The following is a 13,201-nucleotide window of genomic DNA, read 5'->3' as shown; positions in this document are numbered from 1 at the left end:
CATTTAAGACGATAGTTCGTGCTCCAAAAATTGTAAGGCCATGGCCAAAATTTTATTGTCTAAATACAATGAACCTAAATATTCGTACTCGAAGGGGAGACTAATGATATAACTCCCTAAAAAATATATATAAATATAGAGTACTGCTAAATAGCTCAATTTGAGCTAACTCAAATGATACTAATGTATATAGTTTTACTATTATACCCTTAAAAGAAAAAATAATTTCAAAGCTTGGAGTTGGTGAGGTAGCTTATTTAATGGCTCATACAAAGGAAAGTGTGCATGCAATAAGCTATTATTGCTTGCAGTCATGCACACCATTCAAGAATTGATGATTCGAGAAGTGTGTCTATTGCATTAATGCATGCACATATGAGCTACTACATGCAGCAGTGATGAGCTAGCATAATAAATTAGATTGCAGAGAAGAATTAGATATAAATATAAAAATAAATATTACTGGACATGATATATAATTTTGACAAATAAAATTTATATTTTTGAAAAAAATAATATATATACACATTAGAGCTTGTATAATATATATATTTCATGCAATAAAATGTTAAATGAGAGTAAGTAGCTTGATTGGCATAGAAGTAAGCATTTCAGTGTGGTTTAGGGTTCGAGCCCTCCTTATGTCAAATGTCATTTTTTTTTCATTTATAAGCGCACCTAACACAATACATTTTTTATATATGTATATATATATATTCGTTGATTTAAAAAGTGGATGAGGGCTAATAGTCCGATTGGCACATGCTCCCAAGCATAAGATAGAGGTTTTAGGGTTTGATCCCTCCATTTGTCTTTTTTTTTTCTTTTGTGATTCTTTATAATTATTTTCATTCCAAAATATAATATTAAATTATGATGATTGTAAGTATTTTTAAATCCTAATTAACATTTTTTCCTTAAAATTATAATATAACAAATTTTTAGATTTAAAATTATAAGATATATATAAATCATTTATTTATATATACCTAGTTTTACAGTATTAACACCACTTCACTACTATTAGAATAATCACCTATACAACGATCAATCGTTAAATCGACATCACTGCTGCAATCACCACGTGTATAATATTACCATGATTATCATCACTAAATTATTGTTTTTAATTTAAATATAGAGAGAGCTAGTTAAAGATATTTAGAGAATGATAGAAGTAAAAAGAGCTATAGGCAGAGATATTAAGATTATCATATATATAAAGATAAATAGAGGGAGAGAGATATAAAGAAATTTATAAATCAATATGTGTTGATTTTGAAATAACTCTTGTGTGTGTGTGTGTGTATACAAAAATTTATCGGACGAGAGCTAATAGTCCGATTGGCACATGCTCCCAAGCATAAGGTAGAGGGTTTAGGATTCGATCCCTTCATTTGTCCCTTTTTTTTTTCTCTTTTGTGATTCTTTATAATTCTTTTCATTAAAAAATATAATATTAAACTATAATAATTGGAAGTATTTTAAAACCCTAATTAACACTTTTTCTTAAAATTATAATATAACAAATATTTAAATTTAAATTATAAGATATATATATAAATCATTTACTTATATACACCTAGTTTTATAGTATTAACAAAACTTCACTTGTCACGACCCAACCTATGGGCCGGACCGGCACTAGGACCTGGGCCAGCCTAAAACCCTCGAGGCCAGTAGTAAGCCTTAACTATTCATTTACCCAACTCTAAGGCCCATTTGGGCCCAATTTCAAGAAACCAACCGGACAGAGTCCGGCCATAAAATGGACCTACCAACGGGGAGTTTTTGACTCACCCGACCTGTAAACACAATAAACAATCCATTGGGGAGCTCAGCTCACCCTCCACATACTCATATCATCATAATGATAAATGGGAGCTCAGCTCCCTCATCCAGTCCATCAAACATGCATATAATAATTTTACAGGTCCACAATAATAATTTAGTTTACAGACCCAAATCAAATAAACATTTCTAACACATGCGGAAATTCTAGGAGGAAATAAAATTACACAAATATTGATAAACAACCTGGGAGGAAAGGAAGCAGGTTAACCTCAAAAATATCCTCCTGTGGCCTGGAAAAATATTGAACAGGAGTGAGCGTTCGACTCAGAGAGTAAAATATCAATTTTAACCATAATCTCTATAACTATCTAAAACTAATGCACCCTGTAGAGTGAAATGCAACATCAACAACATTTTCACATCATAACATCAAAAAGGTAATTTGGAGCACTCACACACTCTGTAACATCAATCATAATATATGGGAGCTGATCCCCTATACAACTCTCTTAAATCCAACCTGGTGCCAGCGAAGAACTCAGCTCGGACTTCCACTTAATAACCAAATCAGGGTCCCCAGCGAAGAACTCAAGCTGTGTCTACCCCGAAGGACGGGGTCCCAGCGAAGATCTCAAGCCGTGTCTACCCGTCCTATCCATAGTCCACACCACATCACACACACGCCAACGCACGCACACTGCTCCAAATTACCACAACAACATCCATGGCACTTTCACAGTTATGAATGCAACATAAATCATGCCTAGAATTTATCTACTTAGATATATGCATATAAGTGATGCATGGGCATGCTTGAATATATAATAATATCGAAATTACAATTAAAATTAATATTTTACTCACAAACTTGACAACGATAATACTGGCATGGAGGAAGAAGGTCATTCCGCTCACGACAATTACATTACAATTATTTAATACAAATGACTCAATACAAATCAAGAAAAGACCAAGTACGTCCTAAGTCGTGCCGAAAATCCGGCAGAGTCTCCCCTATACCTAGGACTTACCCAACCTGCAAAAGGGCTCAAAACACACTTCTATATTCACAATCCATATGTCCACAACTCAATCCCATCACACAGCCCCTCCTGGGCCCATCAAATCAATCATCCATCACAATATGTAAAATTTCAATTTAATCATTATAATTGACCATTTTTGCAAAAACTGCCCAAATCAGCTCTAAAAATTCTAAAACTTTGCCCCGCGGTCCTTAGCAATATTACTAAGCGATTGCAAAAAGAATCATAATTTTCTAAGCTACCACGAATATTTTATGGATTTTTAATCCTATTTAAGCATTAGAAAATTACGTAAAAACAAGGTTCGGGTTTACCTTTGCCGATTCTGACTTCGGGGACGCGCTCGGGACGTCTGACAATGGGAGGGTAGCCAAAACCTCGGTCCAATTCGGAGACTTTTCCGGTAACGGGTCTGTCTGGCCGGAAATTCACAGACCCGATCAACTGTCGAATTTCCGCGAATTGAGGATACCTACACGAAGCCCACAACACGGGGGTTAGTACATAAATTTTTCAGAATTTTCTAAGCTTATTAAATGCTTGGAAAGACACTGCGAAGTTCCGTGGGACCCACCGAAAAACGGTGTCGGAAAAATTTGAAATTTATGTCGCCGCGAAGCTCTCGACGAGTGGAGCGCTCTGGTACTCTCGGTTTTCTCGTGGGATTCACGGTTTGTGAGAAATTTAGCCCAAAAGTCGAAATGGGCTAAAAACTTCCCGAGCAAAAATCGGACAAACCGCTCGATGGATTTCGGTGTTCTTGGTGTCTATGGAAAGCTCTCGTCGAGTAGATGATTTTAGACATAAGACCCGATCCGATTGGTGGCCGGATCGGCCGGATTTTGGCCGGGGAAGTCGAAACGCCGCCCGCGCGAGGGAGAGAGTTTGCGCGCGTTTTCCGACCGTTTGGGGAGGCGGCCGGCTGGCTGGGAAGGCTAGGAGGCGGCGCCGGTCGGCTGGGGTGGCAGGGGAAGGTGGCTGGCCGGCGGCAGGGGCAGGAGGAGATATAAAAGAGAGAGAGAAGGGAGAGAGGTCGACGCGCGCGGGGAAGGGAAGAAGAAAAAGAAAAAGGCCGGTCCGATTCAACCGGTCCGATCTGATCCGATTCGATTCGGTCGGTCCGATTCAAGATACAAAATTTTAAATTTTTACTCTGCCTCGGGACCGAAAACGAGGTCCAAAAATTCTGAAAATTTTTCAGAAAACTCAAAAAAATACGTAGACTCCAAATATATTTTTAGTTTTGCCACGTGGTCTTTAAATTAATTTTTAAAAATCATTAAAGTTTATATTTTCGGAAAATCGAATCCGATTTTTAAAATCCGAAAAATCTCAAAAAAATTCCTAAAATTTAAATAAAATTAAAATACCAAAAATGCTCATAAAATAATAAAATTTAAAATTTTGGGGTTTTACATCACTACTATTAGAATAGTCACATATACAACTATCAATAGTTAAATCAGCACCACCACTATAATCACCACGTGTACAATATTACTACCATTATCATCATTAAATCATTGCTTTTAATTTAAATATAGAGGGAGATAGTCAAATATATTTAGAGAATGATAGAAATAAAATGAGTTATAGATAGATATATTAAGATTATCATATATATAAAAATAAATAGAGGGAGAGAGATAAAGATGTGGAGAGAGATATATAGAAATGTATAAATCAATAAATCAACACATATTGATTTATGCATTTATATATATTTCTCTCCACATCTTTATCTCTCCCTTCCTCTATTTATCTTTATATATATGATATATAGAAATGTATAAATCAATATATGTGTTGATTCTGAAATCAAAACATAAATTGATTTATGCATTTCTATATATCTCTCTCCACATCTTTATCTCTCTCTCCCTCTATTTATCTTTATATATATATATGATAATCTTAATATCTCTATCTATAATTCATTTTATTTCTATCATTCTCTAAATATCTTTAACTATCTCCTTCTATATTTAAATTAAAAACAATGATTTAATGATAATAATGGTGGTAATATTGTATACGTGGTGATTATAGCGGTGGTGCTGATTTAACTATTGATCATTGTATAGGTGATTATTCTAATAGTAGTAAAGTGATGTTAATACTATAAAACTGATGTATATAAGTAAATGATTTATATATATCTTATAATTTTAAATCTAAACATTTGTTATATTATAATTTTAAGGAAAAATGTTAATTAGGGTTTAAAAATACTTCAAATTATTACAGTTTAATATTATATTTTTTTAATGAAAAGAATAATAAAGAATCAAAAATAAAAAAAAGGGCAAACGAAAGATTCGAACCTTGAACCCTCTACCTTATGCTTGGGAGCATGTGCAATCGGGCTATTAGCCCTCATCCGCTTTTCAAATCAACGAAAATATATATATACATATATAAAGAACGTATTGTGTTAGGTGTGCTTATAAATGGAAAAAAATAATATCTAATATAGAGAGGGCTCAAACCTTGAACCACGCTGAGATGCATACTTCTATGCCAATCAGGCTACTTGCCCTCATCCAACATTTTATTGCATGAAATATATATATTATACAAGCTCTAATGTGTGTGTTTGTATATATATATATATATATATATAATTTTTTTTCAAAAATATAAATTTTATTTGTTAAAAGTGTATATCATGTCAAGTAATATTTATTTTTACATTTATATCTATCTATATTCAAATAATTTGTAAATAAATAATTTAAATAACGATAATAGTGGTGATTGTAAACCGTGGTGATTTGAGTGTTTATGGAGTATATATGATTTAAAATATATATAGTGAAATTTATATCATATTTTAATATTTTATATACTGAAAAAATATAAATATAACTAGTTTGACCGTCACTCTACCTACACTAATCAACCACCGCCATCATTATCACTCTAACACCACTATCAAATTTCAAACCAATTTTAATATGATACTTACTTTAATATCAATATTTATTATTATAATATTTAATTTCATTTTTGAAATGCTATTTACTTCATTTCAATTAATATATATCAAATTTATATCATATTTCAAGTTAAAAAAAATAAATATAATTTATAGTATAACTTATCATTAAAAATCAATATATCTTATCTTATAACAAATATATTATATGTAATAACTTATAGTATACAATATCTCTAAATTTGTATATTTCCCATAGCATTAATTTTTAGAATTTCAAAAACTGCTAGCATCTTAATTTGACATTGGAAAATGTTGTTTGGTGAGTGGATATTAAATGAAGAGATTTTATAGTCAAGTGGCTTATAAATGAGCTAAATGGCTCACAAGTCACCATAAATGGCTCATATATTAAAAGGGTAAAATGGTAATGAATTTCAATTTAATTACTAATATGCCATTTTAAGCTAGCTCAATTTGAGCTGTGTAGCATTTTTTATAAATATATATATACTTGACTCAATAAATTGAGTTTTCGGATAGCTTATGAGCCTAATCATATTTAATGGTTCAGCTATGAAATTCGTTTAGTCGGAGACTCACTCAATAAAAGGAAAAAACTTTATTAAAGATAAGCAATTTTGGTAGGATGCCAAATATAACAATACCTATAATTATACACTATAAATAGAAATATAATCTTATAATTATGCTAGCTAATGATATCTACATAATTGCATAGTTGACTTGCCATAACCAATCATTGTCTATATCCTACATAAAGAAATCAGATCATATATGGAGATATGTTCTTTCTCTCTAATCAATTTAATATACTATTCTATTTTACAGGTCCACACTCATAAGGAATTTTCATGGACTGCAACATAACCTTTAGATGTTGACACTTTTCCGATTATAGCAATTATTTTTATTTATAATTACAAATATTTTTAAATTTATTTACAAAAAATATATTTTTTAAATTTATTTTCATACATTAAAATAATTTTAAAAATGCAATTTTTTCACATCAATTAATGCATTAAGCATAGATAATTTTAAAGGACTTTTAATTTAATTAAATTATAATTAATACAGATGAAAATTTACATTATTATATATATAATTTTGCCATTATAAAACTTCCTTCCGTGCTCTGTGGTCTGAACCCAGCCCAGATAAGGATAAAAACTTGCAATCAAAGCCCACCCACACCTTTTGTTTAATGAAACAGTCAATTGCATTGAGATAGGATAAAAATAATCTCATTTAGATTTTAATTTATTATGACATAAATTTATCTAATTTTTATTTTTTTAATAAAATCAATATTATCAAATTTTGATAGATTTTTTAAGTTAAAATAGATTTTAAAAAATATTTAACTAGTACATAAAAAATTCAATTATTATTATTATTATTATTATTATTATTATTATTATTATTATTATTATTATTATTATATACTTAAAAAAGGAAGCATTTTCATTATTTCTATTAATAGTAAAAGTGCCATTTTGCCTTTACTGTAAATGTCAGTCCACTTTAATTCTAGCTAGTCTCATAACGAGAGCTAACTCCACTATAAGCAATACTACACTGGTCACGAAGCAACCAGTTAGCAAGAACCATAGGAGATTGCGGCAACTCATGAAGACCCACCGAAAAATCTTCAGCAATATTAGCAGGCAATCAGCAACAAAATTAGCTTCCCTCTCCATATATGAGTGATAGTAAGACTCCACCCATCAACCAGCAAAGTCCTGATAGCATGAACAAGAGACAAGGCATGCATAGGAGGAACAACAATGGCACTGCACTGCCAACAAATTATCACATTCCACCACAAGCTTAGAACTGCCCATCCTCTTAGCTAATTTCAAACCTTCAAATAAAGCCTAAAGCTCTGCCATTAAAACAGATCCACTTCCCCAATTATCAACAAATCTCGTAACCCATTGACCACAATTATCTCTAAGAACACCACCACTATAAGGCAACCTTCCTTCCCCCTTACTAGCCCCATCAAAATTCAACTTCAACCAGCCCTGCAGAGGAGGAGTCCAACAAACACAGTAACTCCGAAATCTGAAAGCCCTGGATAAGCCACTGCCCAACTGCGCAAATACCCTTTGGGAGCTAGAAGCCGAAGTGACAATCTCATGGAATATAGAGTCCACATCAATAATTTCATCTCAAAACAAGATATAATTCCGACGATTCCATATTTTCCAAATAGCAATTCCAAATAAGAGAGGCCAAGCAGAACCCCTACTATGAGTATCATGCAGACTAATGTTCTCTAAAACGCAATCTCCAACTAGCACGTCACTTTTAAAAAAAAGGGAAAAAGAATTAGCAAAAGAAGGAACCAAATACCTCCATAGCACATACATAAGAAATGTCGAAGAGCATGCAATGCCGTCTCCAAATTGCCGACACATAAACTGCAATCTCCCACTATACACAGATGCCGACGGGCCTGTTCCACATTAGTAAGAATTCAATAATGCGAAACTAACCAAAGGAGCAAACTAACCCTTTGAGGACCCTGCCATTGCCAAATTATTTTCCAGCCAATATTTGCAAATTGATCCACACCAGCTAATAAAACATAAGCGGTAAGAAGTCCACAAACTTCGACCCCTCCTTGTACGTCACCATTCACCGCCTTATAATTAATAACTAAATCATCGAGCATGAATTCCTGAACAGGACTAGTGACCAGCTTTAATAAACTCTTTTCCCCCGGAATCCAATTCTCTCCAAAAAAGAACCCTCCTACTATTGCCAATAGACCAAGCCAAACCAGAACGCAAAATATCTCAGCTCTCCCGCACTCCCTGCCACAACAAAGCAATTATGTTGAGAGCGCGCAAGGGAAGAACCATCACCATTCACTTTATACTTGGAACACAATACCCTAACCTAGAGAGCGTGTGGATTAGAGAGATTAGCCCAACCAAGTTTCCCTAAACCACCAACATCTTTTAAGCCCTGCACAACACTCCACTTAACCAAAGCAAGATGCCGATGCTCCTGTGAAGAACCCCAAATAGCCTTTTACTTCTTTTTATTTAAAAATAACTAAATTTTAGTTATTATAGCACAAAATAACTATATTATTAATGTTAAAATAAATATAATTAATTATTTATTAAAAAAATTAAAATACAAAATAAATCATAAATGCAGTAATAGAAAAAAAATTATACATTGAAATTCAATAAAATCATAATGAAATGAGCGTTTGATGAATTTGTTTATATAAAAAAATGCTTATTCTAAAAGAATTTTTATCATTTAGTATTTTTAGTTAATTATATTTGTAACAAAAAGAGAAAAAAGATGTACCTAAAGATAGAACCAGAGATTAATTGAATGTTGAGTAATGTTAATTGCAAAATATAGTTGATATCATATTCAGCAAAATTATTCAATCTCATTTAATCAAATTTTTATTTTTTTTAATTTTATATATATATATATATATATATATATATATTCAACTTGCAATTTCTCACCGGTAATTGTGCTTGTTGATACTAACTGAATTAATTCATTAATTTCTAATAAAAAAATTATTTATATAATACATATTTTTGAAGTTAGATTAATATTATTAAAATTTTTATTAAAATTAGAAATATGTATAAAAATCTATTTTTAAAAAAAGCATTTAAAGAGATTTTTTTATTGATTAATTATTATTATTGTTATTGTTATTATTATTGAGGAAAATGTGAGAGCTCAGATGAGTTGGCGACTGACTCGAAATACATAGAAAAAGGAGTTCCCGTCCTAAAACTCTACAGTTAGCCACTGGAACCGCTTCTTAGTTCTTACTCTCCTTTCATTTCTTGCTTTAGACTCGCTACCCTACTCTCTCTCTCTCTCTGTGACACACACAACAACTGTTACCATGCGGAACAAGCCTGGTTCACTTCTATTTCCACAATCTCTTCTTGTTCTTTTCTTTGTCTCCATTCTTGCTCTTTCCTCTATGCTTTTAAGCTTCCCCATTTGACTACTACAGTAATTACATGGCTTTCTTGAGGTTGGGCTCTAAATCTGAAGCTTTTCATCGTGAAGGCCGAACCTGGTAACCAATTCTTTTAGCTTTTAACTGGCTTTTTTTTTTAAACAAGGAAATGATATCTGGGTCATGGCTGTGGCCTGTGTGTTCTTTTTTATCTATGTTTCAGTCAAATTGAAGGACTTAACATGCATTTAGTTGCTCTTGATTGTTATGGGCTTGCTTCCTTGGCAATGTAATTTAATTTCTTGGTGATGCATGTTGTTGCATATGCCAATGTGGTTTGATCTTTTCAAGAAATTTAGTCACTTGCACGTAACTTTACCTTTGCGAAAATTGTTATTGATTCTTTTTCAGCATTGCTGTGGTATTCATCTTTATTTTTGTTGCATCTAATTTCATATTATAGTAAGCCTCAGGCATTTGTCAGTCATTCTTGGCACTTGCATAAGATTGCAATGAAGTTGGTCTAACGATACACTCAAAGCTCTGTGCTTTAGTGCCTTGCAAAGCAGAATGTTCTGTCGTATGCTTCTTTGAAGTACTGCTAATTTCGTGAGATAGAAAATAGTGATCAAATAGTTTTTGCATTATCTATCTTGTTTGGTTGATGTTAAGCGATGGTGAATTCTTAACAATGACATACCTCTTAGAGCAGTGCAATGGGGATCAGTTTTGAATTGGCAAGTATTTGTTGCTAATCTGCTACTCAGTATCATTTGTAGGTCGTTCATAATTCTGAGTATCTAATCTCATCTTAACGTCTCCATTGTGTTTAAAAATATGATTTTCTGACCATTTGGGATGAGCTAATAGTATTTCTAAAGAGTGTCTTCTACAGCACCTTTTTTTTTTTTTTAACTTTGAGTTATGCTCTTTTTAGGGAAGAATTTACTTTAGTTTTATGGATATTAATCATTCTTTTTCTGCAGGCTTTGCACAACTGGGCTTCAAAGTGATGTCACTATTGAGATTGGAGAAATGGCTTTCAATCTCCTCAAGGTGCATTTATTTGGTTCTGCCCAACCTTTAAATAGTTAGTATTTGAACTTTTCTATTGACTTTTGATGCCACCCATCCTACCAACTTATCCCAAAACCAAACGAGAAAGATAAGCACTAATTATCTAATGGATGCAGTTTCCGTTGCTTTCAAGAAGTGGACTATTGGAGAAGCGTATTGAAGAACTTTCTTGCGAGAATGGTTCTATTCTTGTCTTGAAACTTGATGGCATACCTGGTGGTGCTAAAGCGTTTGAGCTTATAAGCAAATTCTGCTATGGTGTGAAATTAGCGCTCACTGCTGTGAATGTAGTCTGCCTTAGATGTGCAGCTGAGTACCTCCACATGACTGAAGATCACGGAGAAGGAAATCTCATTGCTCAGACTGAGGCTTTCCTTAATGAACTCTTCAGCTATTGGGAAGACTCTCTAAAAGCTCTAGAAACGTGTGAAGAAGTTCTACCTTAGCTGAAGAACTTCACATTGTCTCAAGGTGCATTGATTCCTTGGCAATGAAAGCTTGTGCAGACCCAAAAGTATATAATTTGCCTTTGTCAGGACAAACTAACTCTCAGAATGAGGGAAGTGTAATAGTATGGAATGGCATATCTGTTGCAACTAAACCAGAGCCCATGGGTGATGATTGGTGGTTTCAAGATGTCTCATTCCTCAAATTACCATTATAAAATCGATTGATTTTAGCTATTGAATCAAGGGGAATGAAGCCCGAGACTGTTGCTGCATCTCTTAGACACTATGCTAAGAAGTATCTTCCCTTGATGAATGAGCAATCAAGCTTCAACAACATCACTCATGTCAACCCTGGGACAACTGTTTCATTCCCTACTGAGGCTGACCAAAGAATTCTCCTTGAAGAGATTGTGAATTTATTCCCTAATAAGAAGGGAGTCACTTCATCCAAGTTTCTCCTTAGGCTGCTTCGCACTGCTATGTTATTGCATGCTGGTTCATCATGCAGAGAAAATTTGGAGAAAAGGATGGGAGCTCAGTTGGACCAAGCTGTACTTGTAGATCTTCTCATACCAAATATTGGTTACTCAGTGGAGACCCTTTATGACATAGATTGTGTTCAGAGGATTCTTGATCATTTTGTGTCATTACACCAAGAAACAGCTTTATCAACTTCCCCTTGCATAGTTGAAGAGGGCCAGTTTCTGGACGGGACAGATGCATTAACACCAATAACAATGGTGGCCAATCTGCTGGATGGATTTCTTGCTGAGGTAGCACCAGATGTTAATTTGAAGCTCCCAAAATTTGAGTTGCTTGCTGCTACCATCCCTGATTATGCCAGGCCACTCGATGATGGAGTTTATCATGCTATTGATGTGTATCTGAAGGTAATCGCCCTTAAATGCCTGTATTTTCTCTTGTCCAAAAAAACTCGGAAAACTTCTAATGTTCGTATCTATATATCCACTGATAAGCAAAGGTAAGGCTGTGTACCCTTCCCTGAGCCTGCAATGTGGGAAGTTTCATGGACTGAAACATTCTATTCGTTGGTTATGTGTAATTAATTTCTAAATGCCAGCTACAATTTACATGACCAATTTTACTTTTCACTACTCCAGGCACATCCTTGGCTTACAGATATAGAGAGGGAGCAACTTTGCAGATTGATGAACTGCCAGAAGCTCTCACTAGAAGCTAGCATCCATGCAGCACAGAATGAGAGGCTACCTCTTAGAGTAATTGTCCAAGTCCTCTTCTTTGAACAACTTCGGCTCCGTACATCAATTTCTGGTTGGTTTTTTGTCTCCGAGAATTTGGAGAACTCACAAAATCCTAGTGGAAACCTAGGGCTTCCCAAAAAGGATGGTTCCTGTCCAGTGGACTCTGCACAAGACCATGCTGTGGGTGATGACATGAGGGAGCACGCATCTGAGCTTGAAAAAGAGTGTTCAAACATGAAGGAAGAGCTTCAGAAGCTTGTAAAGACGAAGAGAAAATGGAAAATATTTTCTAAGAAATTTAGTTTTAGACAGAAACTACAACCCTGCAATTCAAAAAAATGGTGCGATTTAAAGGAACCAGAATCATCTAATGAATCGGCAACTGAATCATGAGAACAATGATATGGCTCAATAAAATTCCAAATTCAAACTAACTGGACAACAGTGTCATTCTACATTTCTTTATCTTTGTTTTTTGAATGCCATATAAATGTGATTCTTTTCCTGTGGATTACAGAACAATCATATTCCCGTATTGTTTGAGGAGTTACGTTTTAGTTCAATCCTTCTCTTATCAGTTCATTGACTTGCAAACAAGCCCATATTTTTTATGTTTAATTTGTTTCATTTGTACCTCTGCTCATGAAAGGAATTAATAAGTAGCCTTTGGGTTGGTCTTTCTGTATCAA

At 33.6% G+C, this 13,201-nt stretch overlaps 1 pseudogene; it reads left to right on the top strand.

The window, feature by feature from the left end:
- The first annotated feature begins 9,626 nt into the window (after positions 1-9,626).
- LOC110649904 (BTB/POZ domain-containing protein At5g03250-like) lies at positions 9,627-13,201 on the top strand (annotated as a pseudogene).

The sequence above is a fragment of the Hevea brasiliensis genome, chromosome 5, assembly GCF_030052815.1.
Source record: "Hevea brasiliensis isolate MT/VB/25A 57/8 chromosome 5, ASM3005281v1, whole genome shotgun sequence".
NCBI lineage: Eukaryota > Viridiplantae > Streptophyta > Magnoliopsida > Malpighiales > Euphorbiaceae > Hevea > Hevea brasiliensis.
This window is presented reverse-complemented; position numbering and strand designations above follow the sequence as displayed.